Source organism: Neoarius graeffei, chromosome 21, assembly GCF_027579695.1.
Source record: "Neoarius graeffei isolate fNeoGra1 chromosome 21, fNeoGra1.pri, whole genome shotgun sequence".
Taxonomy (NCBI): Eukaryota; Metazoa; Chordata; class Actinopteri; order Siluriformes; family Ariidae; genus Neoarius; species Neoarius graeffei.
This window is the reverse complement of record NC_083589.1, coordinates 54,986,723-55,005,614: the sequence shown is the minus strand read 5'-3', so window position 1 is coordinate 55,005,614 and position 18,892 is coordinate 54,986,723. Positions and strand designations below refer to the sequence as shown.

General features: G+C 43.0%; 1 protein-coding gene across 1 annotated transcript in view; it reads right to left on the bottom strand.

The window, feature by feature from the left end:
* tspan9b (tetraspanin 9b) overlaps positions 1-18,892 on the bottom strand; it is a 141,323-nt gene that overhangs the window by 55,743 nt on the left and 66,688 nt on the right. The gene's annotated exons all lie outside the window — the stretch shown is intronic.

Genomic DNA, 18,892 nt, shown 5'->3' with positions numbered 1-18,892 from the left:
TCGTAACATTCTACAGGTTCTATAAGTTAGCCAGTAAATCCAGTCGCTTGTTTCAGAGGCATTTGGTTTTGCAAGAAAGAAAGAAAGAAAGAAAGAAAGAAAGAAAGAAAGAAAGAAAGAAAGACAGGACAAAAGGACAGAAAGAAAGAAAGAAAGAAAGAAAGAAAGAAAGAAAGAAAGAAAGAAAGAACAGGACAGAAAGAACAGGACAGAAAGAAAGAAAGAAAGAAAGAAAGAAAAAGAAAGAACAAAAGAAAGAAAGAAAGAAAGAAAGAAAGAACAAAAGAAAAAGAAAGAACAAAAGAAAAAGAAAGAAAGAAAGAAAGGACAAAAGAAGGACAGAAAGAAAGAAAGAGGACAAAAGAAAGAAAGGACAGAAAGAAAGAAAGAAAGAAAGAAAGAAAGAAAGAAAGAAAGAAAGAAAGACAAAAGAAAAAGAAAGAAAGAAGACAAAAGAAAAAAAGAAAGAAAAAGGACAAAGAAAGAAAAAGAAGGAAAGAAAGAAAGAAAGAAAGAAAGAAAGAAAGAAAGAAAGAAAGAAAGAAAGAAAGGACAAAAGGACAGAAAGAAAGAAAGAAAGAAAGAAAGAAAGAAAGAACAAAAGGACAGAAAGAAAGAAAGAAAGAAAGAAAGAAAGAAAGAAAGAAAGAAAGAACGAACAGGACAGAAAGAAAGAAAGAAAGAAAGAAAGAAAGAAAGAAAAAGAAAGAACAAAAGAAAGAAAGAAAGAAAGAAAGAAAGGACAAAAGAAAGAAAGAAAGAAAGAAAGAACAAAAGAAAAAGAACAAAAGAAAAAGAAAGAAAGAAAGGACAAAAGAAGGACAGAAAGAAAGAGGACAAAAGAAAGAAAGGACAAAAGAAAGAAAGAAAGAAAGGACAGAAAGAAAGAAAGAAAGAAAGAAAGAAAGAAAGAAAGAAGACAAAAGAAAGAAAGAAAGAAGACAAAAGAAAAAAAGAAAGAAAAAGGACAAAGAAAGAAAAAGAAGGAAAGAAAGAAAAAGAAAGAAAGAAAGAGGACAAAAGGACAGAAAGAAAGAAAGAAAGAAAGAAAGAAAGAAAGAAAGAAAGAAAGAAAGAAAGAAAGCACAACTTTATTCATCACACACTTGTGAAATTTCCTCTCTGTATTTAACCCATCTGAAGCAGTGAACACACACACACACACACACACACACCCAGAGCAGTGGGCAGCCATGCTAACAGCACCCGGGGAGCAGTTGGGAGTTCGGTGCCTCGCTCAAGGGCACCCCAGCCCAAGGCCGTCCCATATTAACCTAACCGCATGTCTTTGGGGGAAACCGGAGCACCCAGAGGAAACCCATGCAGACACGGGGAGAACATGCAAACTCCGCACAGAAAGGCCCTCGCCAGCCGCTGTGAGGCAACAGCGCTAACCACTACACCACCGTGCCGTGGCAATAATACAACAATGCATTGAGAGAAAATGTACTTTTAATACTTAATTATTTTTAAAGCAAATACTTCAGTACTTTAACTTAAAGGAGAACTGAAGTCAATTTTAAACTTGCTTTATTTCTTAATTAACGTGTTATTCAATTACGTTTTTGGTTTTAGTAACCTTATATCGTGACTCGTATTGGCAACTAATCGCAATTAAATATTATCCTTATCGGCCTATTCGGTTTATAGCCGTGTTGAATTTAGTTCGTTTGGTCCACGGCAGGCGTCGCTTATCCGTGCGATCTTCACGAGACTTGTGCGAGACTTCGAAACGTGAAGCGCCAGCCAGGTGTCAGCGCCGTCATTTTGAAAACTGTTTTCCAAACGAAGTATTGCACAAAAACAAGTTTAAATGATGATTACTGCCTACTTTTTTCAAACTTTCCTGATTGCTATCAAAACAAACAAAACTTCCGGCTTGATTACATCAGCGTTCGAAAGAGGGCGCGCACGTCTTTTGACGACGTTGGCAGATGTCGGTCGCTTTGATTTCCGCTGTACGTTTTACTTCCGCCCTACGATGTCTCGCACAGGTCTCAACGAATCTCGTTTACGGCCGTCGCTTTGACATACGGACTGATAGCATATTTCAAACACTCAGAACTTGCTACAGCAGTGACAAAATAGCGATCAAAAATGCGTTCCGATATTTAATAAAATGAGATAAATAGAATTTTGATAATAAAAACTTGCCTTCAGTTCTCCTTTGAGTAATAAAGTTGGGTTCTTTGTCCACCTCTGGACCTGACTGAATATATTACACTGGAATCCATGAGGTTTTCAGACTGTCAGGACAGATCATCATCCAAAATCAGGTCACCTCAGAGTTCCCGTTAACCCACACAGCACCTCTGAGGTGCCCTGAAGCCGAAATCCAGGAGATGAAATAAACCTGTGTGTCTGTGGCTTTCCTGTTTGTTATTACTTTCACTTGTGTATTGGTGTGATTTACACAACACTGGACTTCTGCTACCAGTCTCCAACCTCAGGCTGTAAAATATCTTTTTCTAGGAACGCACTGATTCAGGATCCAGTTTCAATAATACGCTAATATCAGCGCTAGCTACGAGATCCTGATCTAAAGCGTAAATCCTTGTACTTAACGCACTGCGAGCTTATCGCAAAATATCAGACGTGTACCAGCAGCGTGCCTAAAAACGACCCGCGTTATGTTTCCAAGTGTTAGATCTGTGCCGTGTCAGATAATATAATGTAATGTAATGCAATGCAATACACGGCATAAAATAAGTCGGTTTGTTCAGATCAGAAAACAGGTCAAATCTCAACCAACCAAAGATTCAGGCATGTGCACTAGTTTTAGGAGAAAGCACACACACACAATAACACAAAGCTCTTGATGCACACATACACTATTACCAAATCCACTCACTGGCCATTTTATTAGGAACACCCCTACATCCACCTGCTGTTTTATGCCGTTCTCTAATCAGCAGCATGAAATCATGCAGATACTAACAAGATCGACTGTGAGCTACTGCTCACTTCCGTATTCCCCCCCCTCCGCACTCGCTTACATCAGAATGCAAGCAATCGAAGGAATAGGACACTTATTATGGATGGAATCAATTTTGTGCCAAAATGTTCATACAATACTTTTGAAATATCAAACAAAAACAACAAATCAAAATACAAAAAAAGAAAAAAAGTCAATTTTTTTTTAGACTGGCAAACAAATTATTTGTGTAATCGTGCAAAATATCAGTCTATTACTCTTCAGAAACCTTTTATTTTTGTTCCGCGTCTTTCTCAGTTTTGTTTGGCGTAATTTATTTTGGTTGACCGATCGATTTCACCGAGTGACCGATTTGACCGAGTGACCCATCCATTGATGGTAAACAAGGATGGAGTGGACTTCAGTGGCGACTATGATATTGAATTAATTCAACAAAGTGTAAATTCAATATCACAGTCACCACTGAAGTCCACTCGGTCCTTGTTTACCGTCAATGGATCGGTCACTCGTCAAACAGTCCGCCAGAATCCGAGTAGGGAATGGCTGAGCGGAGCTGTCAGTCAAACACAAGTTAGCCAATGGGAATGCGTTCCTGGACAGCCCACCCACACGTGAAGTTTGTGCCAAAACTGCAAGCAAAAAGTCAGGGAGCGCAAACGAGAAAGCTGGAATCGCAACCAAAATAAATTACGTCAAACAAAACTGAGAAAGACGCGGAACAAAAATAAAAGGTTTCTGAAGAGTAATAGACTGATATTTTGCACGATTACACGAATAATTTGTTTGCCAGTCTAAAAAAATTGACTTTTTTCTTTTTTTGGATTTTGATTTGTCGTTTTTGTTTGATATTTCAAAAGTATTGTATGAACATTTTGGCACAAAATTGATTCCATAATTATGAATGTTGACTTCAACAAATAATGAACCCTGAAACGAGTAAGTAAAGAGCAGTGTCTCTCCCCAGGGATTTCAAACAGCATCCTGGTAAACTGTCATTTTGAAATAGCATCAAAATCCACCCAATAAGTTTTGTAAATACATTCAGTCGGTAAACAGGAAGTCGATGTGGGACAGACCTGAAAACGGTATACACGGTATAGAACCCAAAGCTGAAACTCGGTACCAAATATCAAGCAGCTGTGATTCGTAGTTGCTGAGAAAAATGTTAGGAAAATTTTATTAATCCACCCTATATGTTTCATAAATACATTCAGTGGGTAAACAGGAAGTCGATGTGCGACAGACCTGAAAACGGTATACACGGTATAGAACCCCAAGCTGAAGTTTGGTACCAAATACCAAGTGACTACGATTTGTGGTTGCTGAGAAAAAGGGTGTTTCAGACGGACAGAGATACAGATGGACAGAGGTAAACCAGTATCCCCCTGGAGCTCCTTCAAGATAAGAGCTCCTTCAAGAGCTTCGGTTAATTAATGTTCATGTCTTCAAACATCAGAACGGGAAAAACTGTGATCTCAAAGTGTGACTTTCTTTCTCTGCGGCACGGGTGTAGGTTTGAACCAGATGGACTGGTTTATTTGAGTATTTCAGAAACTGCTGATCTCCTGGGGGTTTTAGATGAAGAACTTTATACATCACACATCTGTGAAACTCCTCTCTGTATTTAACCCATCTGAAGCAGTGAACACACACATACCCAGAGCAGTGGGCAGCCATGCTAACAGCGCCCGGGGAGCAGTTGGGAGTTCGGTGCCTCGCTCAAGGGCACCTCAGCCCAAGGCCGTCCCATATTAACCTAACCTAACCGCATGTCTTTGGGGGAAACCGGAGCACCCGGAGGAAACCCACGTAGACACGGGGAGAACATGCAAACTCCGCACAGAAAGGCCCTTGCCGGCTGCCGGGCTCGAACCCAGAACTTTCTTGCTGTGAGGCGACCGTGCTAACCACTACGCCACCGTGCCGCTGTTTTCACACACAAACAGCAGTCTCTACACGTAATGGTGCAAAAAACAGTGAGTGAGCGACAGTTCTGTGGGTGGAAACAAACGCCTTGTTGATAAGAGAGGTCAGAGGAAAAGGGACAGATTGGTTCGAGCTGCCAGGAAGGAAAGATCCAACAACTCGTATAATCACTCTTTACAACCGTGGTGAGCAGAAAAGCATCTCAGCATGCAACAGCAGAACACCACATTGGGTTCCAGTCCTGCAGCCAAGAACAGGGATGTTCAAATCAAGAACGAGTCCCTGTTAAAGTGGCCGGTGAGTGTAAGTAACTGATTATTATTATTTAATTTTTTTTAACAAAGAATGAAACTGAGAGGTTTCTGTTTAATGTTAAATCCAGATTGTTCTTTCTTGACTTTGACACAGAGGCTGTGTGTAAAAAAGAGAGAGAGAGAGAGAGAGAGAGAGAGAGAGAGAGAGAGACTAGCCGGTGCCTGATGACGTTATGTTTCCATGACGATACCCCCTAGGTCATATTTTGAGTTCTGGAGTTATTCTCCTTTTCTTATCAAAAGTATAATCAGTAGTGAGCAGAGAGAAATTCCAGTGCTGTATACAGAGCCTTTACATCAGACAGCGCTGTAGAGGATCAAATCCCTGCACACTGTTTTCTTTGCCAAGTGAACCGAAGCAGAAAGTCATCACCGGTGCTGTTTTTGGACGTTCTTGACCAGGCACCGTGTGCATCAAAGAGTGATCTGTGTGGAGCTAGAAATAGTGCAGACTAGAGCTGATTTCTGTGGAGTCTCTCAGGTTGGGATCTACTTCTATTTAAAAAAAAAAAAAAAAAAAAAAAAACTCCAAATACAGATTGTTTTGGTTTAGTTCTGGTCAGGATTGCCGTGTGTTTGATAGCCATCGTGTGTGATGAAGTGAAGAACATGCTAGGAGTTGCCGCAGAGCCAGCAATGTAATGTGTGAATAACAGTTACGGGTTTCACAAGCAAAAGGGTTTTCAGTGCAGTCGCGTCCCCTGAGCAGAGACTGCTGAAGGCTGCTGTAGTGTGAATTAGGTCGAGTCCAGAAGGAGGGGGTTAGGACATTTTTGTGAGTCGCAGCTGAAAACAAACAGGATGAAATCCACATGAAATGAGGAACGGAAAAAAAAAAAAGCAGCACTTTTTGAAGGTCTTGGAATCAACCGCATTTTTTCTCGGTCTCAGACCAACAGACTTGGGATTTTATTTCGATACCAGTCAGTATGTTTACATGCACGTCCAAATCGAGCTGCTGTTGGTAATCGAGCAAAGGGTCCCAGCAGGGGTGCCAGAGAAATCCAATCCTACATGCACAAGTGAAATCGGGCTATTGTGCAAGGTGCATTGTGCACCCGAGCCACACGTGGCGCTACATGCCCCATCGTGTTGGTACACTTCCGGTTGTCGTCATGAAGAAGAGCTATAGTGTTGCCAGATACTGCTGACGTTTTCCAGCCCAAAACATGTTCAAATCCGCTAAAATGCACTTAAACCCCCCAATCTGGCAACACTGGCAGTTCCGTGTTCAAGCTGTTAGGCTTGCTCTAACAGACTGTATGGCTACAAATTGTCCGGCGCACACCACTGTTTTGTAAGACAACTTATTTTGCACAATAATATTTTTCTAAAGTCCATTTTTTGCTTACAAAAAATATTTTTTTTTGCTTACAATTTAACTTGTCTTAATAAACACACAAAAAGTTCAATTGTTTTGTTTTTATTGACATTCTTCAGATGTTGGACATATATATATATACACACACAAATACAATGACTTGTTTATGTACACAATTCACAGCTATGCAACAGCTGTACAGATGTATTTGGTGATACAGTAAGTGAGCTAAATTTTAACAGCGCAAACAATGCCACAAAAAGAAAAGATTCATGCCGTTGTCATGATTCGTTGTCATGGCGACCGAGGCTGTTGTGTTTCCCTTGTGGTCTCGTCACTCGTCACTTCCGGAAGGGGCAGTGCTGAAGTAAGTAGCTCGAATACGTAGCTCGATAGGGTTTACATGCACTAAGTAGCTCGGCAGAAATCGCATAATCTAGGTGGTGTAGCTCGATTCCGAGAAATCAAGTTCGGTTCAATTTCAGCCGAATTAAGGTGTATACATGGCATTTTGAACTTCGATTTCAGTCGAGCAACGGCAGAAATTCGATTCTCTCTATGTGCATGTAAACGCACTGAGTGAAGACCACAACTGTGAGGACTTCACTAAATTGCCCGTCTCATCTCATCTCATTATCTGTAGCTGCTTTATCCTGTTCTACAGGGTCGCAGGCAAGCTGGAGCCTATCCCAGCTGACTACGGGCGAAAGGCGGGGTACACCCTGGACAAGTCGCCAGGTCATCACAGGGCTGACACATAGACACAGACAACCATTCACACTCACATTCACACCTACGCTCAATTTAGAGTCACCAGTTAACCTAACCTGCATGTCTTTGGACTGTGGGGGAAACCGGAGCACCCGGAGGAAACCCACGCGGACACGGGGAGAACATGCAAACTCCGCACAGAAAGGCCCTCGCCGGCCACGGGGCTCGAACCCAGGACCTTCTTGCTGTGAGGCGACAGCACTAACCACTACACCTCCTTTCAACAAATGTTAATCTTTAAAAATCTTTATGTTTGACGAATATATAGGAAGGACAGCTGAAAAAAATAGACACTGAGAATATCAATATTTTTGCGATATTATCTAACAATTATTCACCGAAGGCAAATAAACGCTAATAACATGCTGGTGATTAAAGCTAGACGGCCTTTCAGATTTTTCAAGTGTAGGTCATAAAAAGAATTTTCCCCAGCACTCAATCATTTTTGTTTCATGGACCGAAAGCTACTGAATTCGAATCAGACTTCCAATTTTATTTGTTTTTTAAAAATAGAACAATTAATGAATTTCTGTCCACATGGCCCTAAATTCTCTGCTATTTTTTCCTGCTTCACCATGACCCAATTCAAGATACTACATCATGCATCATGGGCTTTCTCCGTTCACACAAGGCATTGTGGGATACAAATTTGAAACAGGGGAGAAAAATGGAGGACGCGAGTGTGCGAAATGTGAAACATGAAAGACCGACGACAGTAACGGAAAGCGAGAAGAAAAGACATTAATGTTATATACGAAGGAAAGGAAACGCAGGACCAAACTAATAAATATCAGCGCTCAGCGAGCACCTCGGTGTGATCAGCTGTTCGTTTAGCGACAGAACGATGGAACTGTCAGTGCACGCTCAAAGGGAAACATGGACTTCCTCTGTCTGCTTGACTGCATGAAGAAGCGAGCGATTTCATGCACATTATTTGCTTTAATCCCCTCAAATTAAATAACTTCCCAGCCACAGAATGGCCGGATATTTTGTGAGATATTACAGAAATAAACATAAATCACAATGAGCAAATTTCAGAGTGAACTAAATTTCACCAATTTTATGAAACCGAAAGGCCGTCTAGCTTTAAATGTAAAACCCTTTCACTGATTTAATTTGTAAGTACTAAGTGATAACTAATGAGAAGACAATTTAAACACGTGACTTTATTCGTTGCTCTCGAGTGTAAATTACTAACTATTGTGTAAAAGTATTGGATATTGAGTATATTATTACATTACATTACATTTCAGGCATTTAGCAGACGCTCTTATCCAGAGTGACATACAACATACCCAGAGCATCCTGGGGAGCAGTTTAGGGTTTGGTGCTTTGCTCAAGTGCACTTCAGCCATTCCTGCTGGTACAGGGACTCAAACCGGCAACCTTTTGGTCCAAAAGCTGCTTCGCTAACCGTTAGACCATGGCTTCCCTCACTATTATGTGAATTTTTATCAAATTCAAGTACAAACCGGGGCGGCACGGTGGTGTAGTGGTTAGCGCTGTCGCCTCACAGCAAGAAGGTCCGGGTTCGAGCCCCGTGGCCGGCGAGGGCCTTTCTGTGCGGAGTTTGCATGTTCTCCCCGTGTCCGCGTGGGTTTCCTCCGGGTGCTCCGGTTTCCCCCACAGTCCAAAGACATGCAGGTTAGGTTAACTGGTGACTCTAAATTGAGCGTAGGTGTGAATGTGAGTGTGAATGGTTGTCTGTGTCTATGTGTCAGCCCTGTGATGACCTGGCGACTTGTCCAGGGTGTACCCCGCCTTTCGCCCGTAGTCAGCTGGGATAGGCTCCAGCTTGCCTGCGACCCTGTAGAACAGGATAAAGCGGCTACAGATAATGAGATGAGATGTACAAACCATATTCCTCAGACACTTGTATGAAAAGATCTTGATTCTGATTTCCGTGTTACCGAAAGCAGCGGGCGTGGCGGCGGCGATCTGGTTTGAGTCACGCTACGTTCATTTTTCTTACCTGTTCAAGTTCCAAGAAGCGCATTTTTTGTGTAAATTTGAGTTGTGCTGAAGTGGACGTATTGATGGAAACAAGCCCCTGACAAATAAACTCAGTATTCTGGGAAGCTTGGTGTGTGTGTGTGTGTGTGTGTGTGTGTGTGTGTGTGTGTGCTGGAGAACGCTGACTCAGCATCTTTCAGTGTTTTAGCCCCGAGAGTTCTCATTAGAAAAGGGTAAGTCTCTAAGTTTAGACTGCACGTCAGCTGCAGATGTTGCACAGCTTTCCATTTACAGGTGTGAATCCATCAGTGAAAGACATTTAATTCATTCTCTCTCTCTCTCTCTCTCTCCCACCAGATGTTCCAGTCATGATAAGACGCTCCATGCCTGCTTTTTGGACATGAACGTTCAGATATAACAACAAAACAAGCATCAATCTAAATCTGAGCCTTAAATCTCAGCACAGCAGATGCTGTGTGTGTGTGTGTGTGTGTGTGTGTGTGTGTGCGCTTTTTTAAGCATCTTATATCTATCTAACAAGTGTCTGCCTCCTACCCAGACTCCTTCCTCCTACTTTCACATGTCAACCAGAGCAGAAGCCGGTCCCGCTGCATGCATGTTTAAGGAGGACCGATTACACACACTCTGATCTGAAGATGCTGAACTCTGCCACTGATGCACAACACACACTAAACAACATCTGACTGAGGGTTTACCACACACACACACACACACACACACACACACACACACACACACACACAGAGCGCCCTCCAAAATTATTGGCACCCCTCGTTAAAATGTGTTCTTAGGCTTCTAATAAATAATTAAAAAAAAAAAAATAGGACAAGAAAAATCCAACCTTTAATTCAAGTGCGTTTATTCGGTGGGGGAAAAAAAAATCCCACATTAAGAAATAATTATTTTACATGAAATCACGTATGCCACAATTATTGGCACCCCTGATGTTAATACTTTGTACAACCCCCTTTTGCCAACAAGACAGCACTTAGGCCATGTACACACGTAGCCGGGTATTTTTAAAACCGAACATTTTTCCCCCCTCCGTTTATAAAAATGTTTTATCCACACCACCTCGTCTTCGAAAAAAAATCCCTTCCACACATAACCGAACACCTGCGTTTTCAATCACATTCATAAGCATTCCGAACCTGTAGATGGCATTATTTCCCCAAATCCTACCCCCTAATCACATCAGAATAGCCCTCTGTTGGCGTCACTTCCGCCTAAACATAAAACATGGCGCCAAGCTCGTTCGTCTGGACAGACTCGGAGACAGAATTGCTTCTAAACACAATTTTGGAGTATAAACTTCAAAAGACGCAAGAAAACGTTGATTGGGAATCTTGTCAAAGCAAATATGTGGACATATTGACCCTGTTTTTGGAGCAGTAGTTGGGCTTCTAAAATTAAACATGTAAATAGCACCTGCACAATAATTAACGCTTTCAAGGCACTACTCCGATCCATTACTCTTTGTCCATGCTTAATCTGGCTTCTGCAGTAAACAAAGGTCGCACGTTTGACTTCAGGGCAGATTTGTTGTCATTTTTTTGGCGCAGATTGTGACGTTCTAAAACGCAAAACTCCGGTTATCTCTGTCTACACGAAAAGGCATACACGGAGTTTTCAAAAATCTTCACTTTGCCCGGAGTTTTTTTAAATATTCGTTTTTGATGTGTTTTCATGTGGATGACAGGCCAAAACGTAGAAAAATATCTTCGATTTAGCAGATACCCGGCTACGTGTGGACGGGGTCTTAATCTTCTCCTATAACATTTCACAAGATGGGAGAATACAGAGAGAGGGATATTCGACCATTCTTCTTTGCACAATCTCTCTAAATCGTCCAGAGTCCTGGGTCCTCTCCTATGCACTCTCCTCTTCAGCTCACCCCACAGGTTTTCAATTGGGTTGAGGTCTGGGGACTGAGATGGCCATGGGAGGAGCTTGATTTTGTGTCTGGTGAACCATTTTTGTGTAGATTTGGCCACATGTTTAGGGTCGTTATCTTGCTGAAAGACCCAGTGACGACCCATCTTCAGCTTTCGGGCAGAGGCCACCAGATTTTGATTTAAAATGTTCTGGTATTTCAAAGCCCATGTTTACATTAGACCGTATCAGCGGATCATCAGATTAACGTTTTTAAAACGATTAGCGTGCACACAGCAACACCAATACACGATTTGCGTGCACACAGCAACACCAATACACGGATACGCTCGGCTCCGCAGGCATCCTGCGCTCCAAATCACTCCGCCCTGAACAGCGAGTGCCCTCTGGAGGGTGCGCACTCCGGCCCTGCGCAGCTCACAGAGCGCGCGAGTGAAGTGCACGAGCAGTGATTCGGGACTGAGCCGCTGTGTGTGTGATCCCAGCGCATATCACTTACCACTTGCAAGTGGAAGGATGGCAAGCCTAAAGACAATCATAACTACACAATGGGCAGTATTTGCATCAGTATTTGCAGTATTTTCATACTTTTATACTCTTTAATGAAAGGTGATACAAGGCGGAAGTCCGCGCCGTTTTTCAGCAGTCGCGTCACATGACCAACGCCAGCGAATCAGGAAGGTGGGTGTCACAGTGACGTTGTCCAATGACGACGCCAGCTAGAGCTCAGCATAGCGTATCCGCGTATCTCAATGTTTACACAGCACCGGAGCTGACACGATCTGGATTGAATACGTGGACCCTGGCGGATTCCCGTTTCCCGGCGGTTTAATGTAAACGGACAGTGCATCCGCGAAGAAAACGAGACAGATACGGTCTAATGTAAACTTGGCCAAAGAGTTCATGATGCCATGCACCCTAATAAGGTTCCCGAGGCCTTTGGAAGAGAAACAGGCCCACAACATCACCGATCCTCCCCCGTACTTCACAGTGGGCATGAGGTGCTTTTCCGCATACTCATCTTTTGTGATGTATTAGAGTGTTTGTTGCCAAAAAGCTCCATCTTGGTCTCATCTGACCAAAGCACACGGTCCCAGTTGAAGTCCCAGTACCGCTTAGCGAACTCCAGAAGTTTACGTTTATGCTCGTAAGTGAGAAAAGGCTTTTTCCATGCATGCCTCCCAAACAGCTTGTTGGCATGTAGATAGCGCCTGATGGTTGTTATGGAGACTTTGTGACCCCAAGATGCTCCTCTTTGATGTAATTCTCTAACAGTGAGCTTAGGAGAACTTTTTACTTCTCTTACCATCCTCCTCACTGTGCGTGGTGGCAAGATAAACTTGCATCCTCATCCAGGCTTGTTTGCCACTGTTCCAGTTGTTTTAAACTTCTCAATGATTCCTCTGACTGTGGATACGGGCCGGTGTAGGCGAGCGGCTGTTTTCTTGTAGCCGTTGCCTGACTTATGAAGGTCGACGCACATCTGCCTTACTTGAATGGTGTGTTCTCTTGTCTTTCCCATGCTGAAGCGTGGATAAGAGAAATAGGCCTCTGTGTCACATCATATTTATACCCCAGGGAAACAGGATGTGATGAATTACTAATTAAAGGTTCCTAGATACTCTGATCAACTTTATAAACTACAGTAGAAATGACAGAAATGCTTCATTACATTTATTTTCTAGGAACTGCTATGGGTGCCAATAATTGTGGTACAGGTGATTTTATGAAAAATAATTATTTCTTAGTCAGGATTTTTTTTTTAAATTCACTTGAGTTAAAGGTTACATTTTTCTACAATTTTCAGTGTGAGATTATGCTTCTGCAATAAAATTTGAATTTATTTTAAGGCTTTTAACACATCTTAACCAGGGGTGCCAATAATTGTGGAGGGCGCTGTATATACAGTGGATATAAAAAGTGTGCACACCCCGTTAAAATGATCGGTTTTTCTGATGTTTAAAAAAAAAAAAAAAAAAGAGACCATGATAAATAATTTCAAAACTTTTCGCACCTTTAATGCGACCTATAACCTGTACAACCGGTTAGTGGCCTAGTGGTAGCGTGTCCGCCTCTCAATCGGGAGATCGTGAGTTCTATTCACGGTCGGGTCATACCAAAGACCATACCAAAGGTACCATAAATGGTACCTACTACCATCTGGCAAGGCACGCTGCAATACAGATGTGAGTGGGGAGTCAAACTCTCGTGGTTACCAGAGGACTAGCCCCCCACTGTAACCCTAGCTATGTAATAGGCGAGAGGCCGAGGGCTGTGAAACGGAGATCGGCGCCGCCCCCGATGCGCCACTGGGCGTGGAAAAGGGGAAAAAGGAAGGGAAAGGATAACCTGTACAGTTCAACCGAAAAACAAACAAATCTGTTCGGGGGAAAAACATACAGTAAAAAATAAAAAACATACAACCAGCTTATTGTACAAGTGTGCACACCCTTAAACTAATACTTTGTTGAAGCAGCTTTTGATTTAATTACAGCATTCAGTCTTTTTGGGTCGGAGTCTATCAGCCTGCCACATCTAGACTTGGCAATATTTGCTCACTCTTCCTTCCAAAAGCGCTCCAGATCTGTCCGATTGCGAGGGCGTGTCGTGTGCACAGCCCTCTTCGGGTCACCCCACAGATTTTCAATTGGATTTGGGTCTGGGCTCTGGCTGGGCCGTTCCAAAACATTTTTTGAGGTCATTGCCGTGCTGAAAGATGAAATTCCTCTCCATCTTCAGCTTTCTAGGAGACACCTGAAGGTTTTGGGCCAAAACTGACTGGTATTTAGAACTGTTCATAATTCCCTCCACCTTGACTAAAGCCCCTGTTCCAGCTGAAAGAAAACAACCCCAAAACATGATGCTGCCACCACCATGCTTCACCGTGGGTATGGGGTTCTTTTGGTGATGCGCAGTGCTGTTTTTGCGCCAAACATACCTTTTGGAATTGTGGCCAATAAGTTCAACCTTGGTTTCGTCAGACCAGAACACATTTTCCCACATGCTTTTGGGAGAGTTGATGTATTTGGGGGGTTTTTTTTGCAAAATTTAGCCGGGTCTGGATGTTTTTCTTTGACCCTACTTCATAGTCCAGACATGTGGAGAATACGGGAGATTATTGTCACACGTAGTACACAACCAGTACTTGCCAGAAATTCCTGCAGCTCCTTCAGTGTTGCTGTAGGCCTCTCGGCAGCCTCCCTGACCAGTTTTCATCTTGTCTTTTCGTAAATTCTGGAGGGACGTCCAGTTCTCGGTAATGTCACTGTTGTCCCATATTTTCTCCACTTCTTGATGACGGTCTTCACTGTGCTCCATGGTATATCTAATGCCGTGGAAATGTTTTTGTCCCCTTCTCCTGACTGATCCCTCTCAACAGTGAGATCCCTTTGATGCTTTGTAAGCTCTCTGTGAACCCTGGCTTTTGCTGGAGGAGGCAACGGAGTAAATGTCTGAACTTTATTTGGGGTTAATCAGAGTCATTTTAATTAATCGCAGGTGTAAACCCAAAAAGACTGAATGCTGGAATTAAATCAAAAGGTGCTTCAACAAAGTATTAGTTTAAGGGTGTGCACACTTACGCAACCAGCTTATTGTACGTTTTTTTTTCCCTTGAACAGATTTTTCAATTGAATTGTACAAATTATAGGTCACATTAAAGGTGGGAAAAGTTTTGAAATGATTTATCGTGGTTTTTTTACATCAACAAATCCGATAATTTTAACGGGGTGTGTGCACTTTTTATATCCACTGTATACACACACACCAGGGATGGACCGATTTAAAAGTGAACTATGAGAAAACGTGTCCACTGGATAGAATTGGGAATTATCTCAGGATGCATCGTTTCTAATATCTTTATATATCGTTAAAATCTGATTTATTAATATATAATTATTAAGGCCCTGGTCACACTGCAGCTCACGATGGGTTTGCGAAGACTTGGCGATGAAAAATTGGTCGCATCGCCACCAATCATGTGATGCACGGCGAATGTTCTCCAAGCTTCACGAGTTGTTTTTTGTTGCGTCTCCGCCTCGTGAGTGGCCAAAAAAAGTCACGAAAAATTTCAGTGCATGCATTGAAATTTGGTGATGTTTTCGTTGGCAAATTAACCAGCGAATACTCACAGATGGATTTGGGAATACTTCCCGAAGCTGAGAGAACCTTCTTTGAGCCTCTTGAGATGTATCTGTCTTGAATCCATGTCCCTGATGCTCACGGGAGTCTCAACACAGCAGCTCGACATAGCCTCACCTTCGCAGAAACTTAAACAGCGCATTTACATTCGGGGATCCTTCAGAACGCGCTGTGTGAGTGCTCTTGGGACCCAGTCGTTACGACAACTTTAGCCAGACGAGATCCCGACTTTGTTTCACCACAAAACACAGACAACACACTGTGTCACGAATCAAAGGGATTGAAGATAAGCAGGGAAATATTTTTTTAAATAAACAGCAACTAGAAAAGCACTCTGAGAGCGCAGACCTCCGCCAAGAATCCTTTAAAAAAATCCGGGATCCGGAAGGTGACCCGGATCACCGGCAAAATTTAATGGATTGTTACTTGTGCCCAGTCACACCTCTGGAAAAAATTTCAGAGCAATCCGTTCATAACTTTTTCCGTAATGTTGCTAACAGACAAACCAACAAACAAACGCTACCGAAAGCATAACCTCCTTGGCGGAGGTAATAAACTAGCCACTACTTTTATGGGAGGTGAGATGTGGCGAGTAGGATCCAAGAGCAGAACACAGACCAGTAAATTCAATAATAAAAAAAAGGATTTAATAGGAATAAAAAATAAACCAAAAATAATCCAGAAAAAACTAGGCAGGCAAGGACAAAAACAAAAAAACAAACCGCTAGCATAAAAAAATAGTCCAGACAAAAAACTTGAGACAAAAACGTAGCACAACAAACATGGAAAAAGACAAAAAAAAACAAACAGTGCAAAAAACTGTGACAAGGAACACGCAAAAACAGAGAGCAAAAATCCAAGAGGCAATAAGGGCGCAGTGACGACATGAAAAAACCAACGAGACGTTCTGGCAAAGTCCCCTTCTGAGAACGGCCTTTATATAGACCCCTTCGCAGTAAACGTCATTCATACGAAAGTGGAAATTGCGCGCGCAGCCTGGACCCAAAAAAGACTCAGAAATGCCTAGTTGTTGTGTTGTCGGGTGTCAGAATCGTAGCAGTGATGGGGTTAAAATGTTCAGAATTCCAGCAGGATCTCACCCATTCCAAAAAAAATCGCCGACGTCTATGACTACAAGCCATCAAACGTGTAGACTGGGATGAAAGCACCATCAAAAATGCACGGGTTTGCAGCGCCCACTTCATCACAGGTAAGATCAGGCTATTTATTACTGTAAATCTTTCTTTTTTATTCTTTCTAGTCTTCGTTTATTGATGTAGCAAAATACTTTGGTAACGTTTGTCTGATTAGCTGGGTAATAGGTTACACAATGTAATGAATATTGTTAGCATGCTAACTTAGCTTTGCATGCAATTGTGTTTGTAGGAGAGATCTCGCTTGACTCAAGCAGTCCAGATTTTGTGCCATCGTTATTTGTGTATGCCGAAAATCACAATTTTAAAGCAAGGATGGAAAGGTAAAATTGTGTGCCCTCACTCTAAACGCCAACTTACGTTGACTGCTCTAACCTAGCTCCCGCCCCGTTCAGTTTCATTTCTGCTCTCTGCCTCTCGCTTTTTACGCAGCTCTGATTTCTCTTAGCTGCACTCTTTACACTATCATTCCTTTCATGCCATTACCTCCGGCAAATTGCTGTTTAGTGTTGGGATTTGCTGTTGTAGCTAAAGCCACATTGCCATCACATCACTGGCATAATTTGATTAAAACAAAATGAATATGAATGTCCAATTGTTAATCAAGTTGTACATGCCCGCACATAACAATCATATGCGTCTAAAGACTTGTAGGCACGAAGTTTTTCGTGGGTGTACACTGAAGTCTGGTCAATAAGGTACGAGTATATATCTGGCCATTGTATACCAGGGAACTTACTAACATCGTCCGTCCACTCTTTAGTTAAATACGGATCCGGTAGGCGATGTCCACTTGTTAGAGTTAACTTATTTATGTAGCATTCTCGATCTTGTAACGACAATTGTTTGGCATAATCTGACAGCTCATAATGCCGGTCTATGGGCAGCGCCATTGTTTCTGGGTCCAGGCTGCGCGCGCATCCTGGCAACGGTCGGTTTGTTTACAAACATGTGAAGGGGTCTATACACACAGCAGAGCAAACCAGGAAGTGAATGCCGGCAAGATGAAAGTCCCGTCCTGGATCCGGATTAGCGCTGAACTGGGAGATAACAAATCTCTGGCGTGGAAGTCTGGGGCAGAGCATGACAACTACTTTATTTTGATTCCTTTTCTAATCCTGCACTGCCATCATTTTTGTGGAGAAATGCAAACAAACTGACCGAGAAGTCACGCTAGATAATATTACACTGTAGTCTAGTACAGCGTGCACTTGTACACCTCCGCTGTGCTCGCGGAAAATGACGTTACGCACGATGGAGTTACAGCGGCCTCGTTGACAAAAAAACAGTCTCATCTATTTTCATCACTTTAGTGGTTACATCATTAAGAACAAATTCAACATGCAGCTTTTTTATAAAGGACAGACATAAAGACCGACTTTTAGCTCCATTTGTGTATTTGCGAGATATTTCCTTTAATGTATTGGATCACTGGCAGTGCATCAGGCTTGGAGTACTCCAGTCCAGGACTCAGACTCGAGTCTGACTCGGGCCCTAATTTTAAGGACTCGTGACTTGACTTGAGGGGTGTTCACACGGCACATACTTGCATCGATGCTGCACTGATGTATTTTGTTGCGATATATCTTACACCGGTGTAAATTTTGTGGAGCGTTCACACGTCACAAACCTGCTGACTAGAGAGAAGCGTGTTAGCACCGGTGCAGCCCCACTGGCGTTCACACGGCAGTTTTTGCGACCATGCAATAGTCGCAAAAACTTTATTATTTATTATTATGACGGGTATCGGCAGGCCAGGCGTGCTGCAGCTCGGGCAGTTGCGGAGGCAAAAACTCGGAACTGGGAGGAGTTCGGGGAGGCCATGGAGAAGGACTATCGGTCGGCCTCGAAGAAACTCTGGCAAACCGTCCGGCGCCTCAGGAGGGGGAAGCAGTACTCTGCCAACACTGTTTACAGTGCGGGTGGGGAGCTGTTGACCTCGACTGGGGACATTGTCGGGCGGTGGAAGGAATACTTTGAGGATCTCCTCAATCCCACCGTCATGTCTTCCACTGAGGAGACTGAGGCTGATGACTCAGAGGTGGACTCGTCCATTACCCAAGCCGAAGTCACTGAGGTGGTTTGCAAGCTCCTCGGTGGCAAGGCACCGGGGGTGGATGAGATCCGCCCTGAGTATCTCAAGTCTCTGGATGTTGTGGGGCTGTCTTGGTTGACACGCCTCTGCAACATCGCGTGGCGGTCGGGGACAGTGCCTCTGGAGTGGCAGACTGGGGTGGTGGTCCCTCTTTTTAAGAAAGGGGACCGGAGAGTGTGCTCCAATTATAGGGGAATCACACTTCTCAGCCTCCCAGGGAAAGTTTACTCCAGGGTACTGGAGAGGAGAATTCGACCAATAGTCGAACCTCGGATCCAGGAGGAACAATGCGGTTTTCGTCCTGGTCGCGGAACACTGGACCAGCTCTATACCCTTCATAGGGTGCTCGAGGGTTCATGGGAGTTTGCC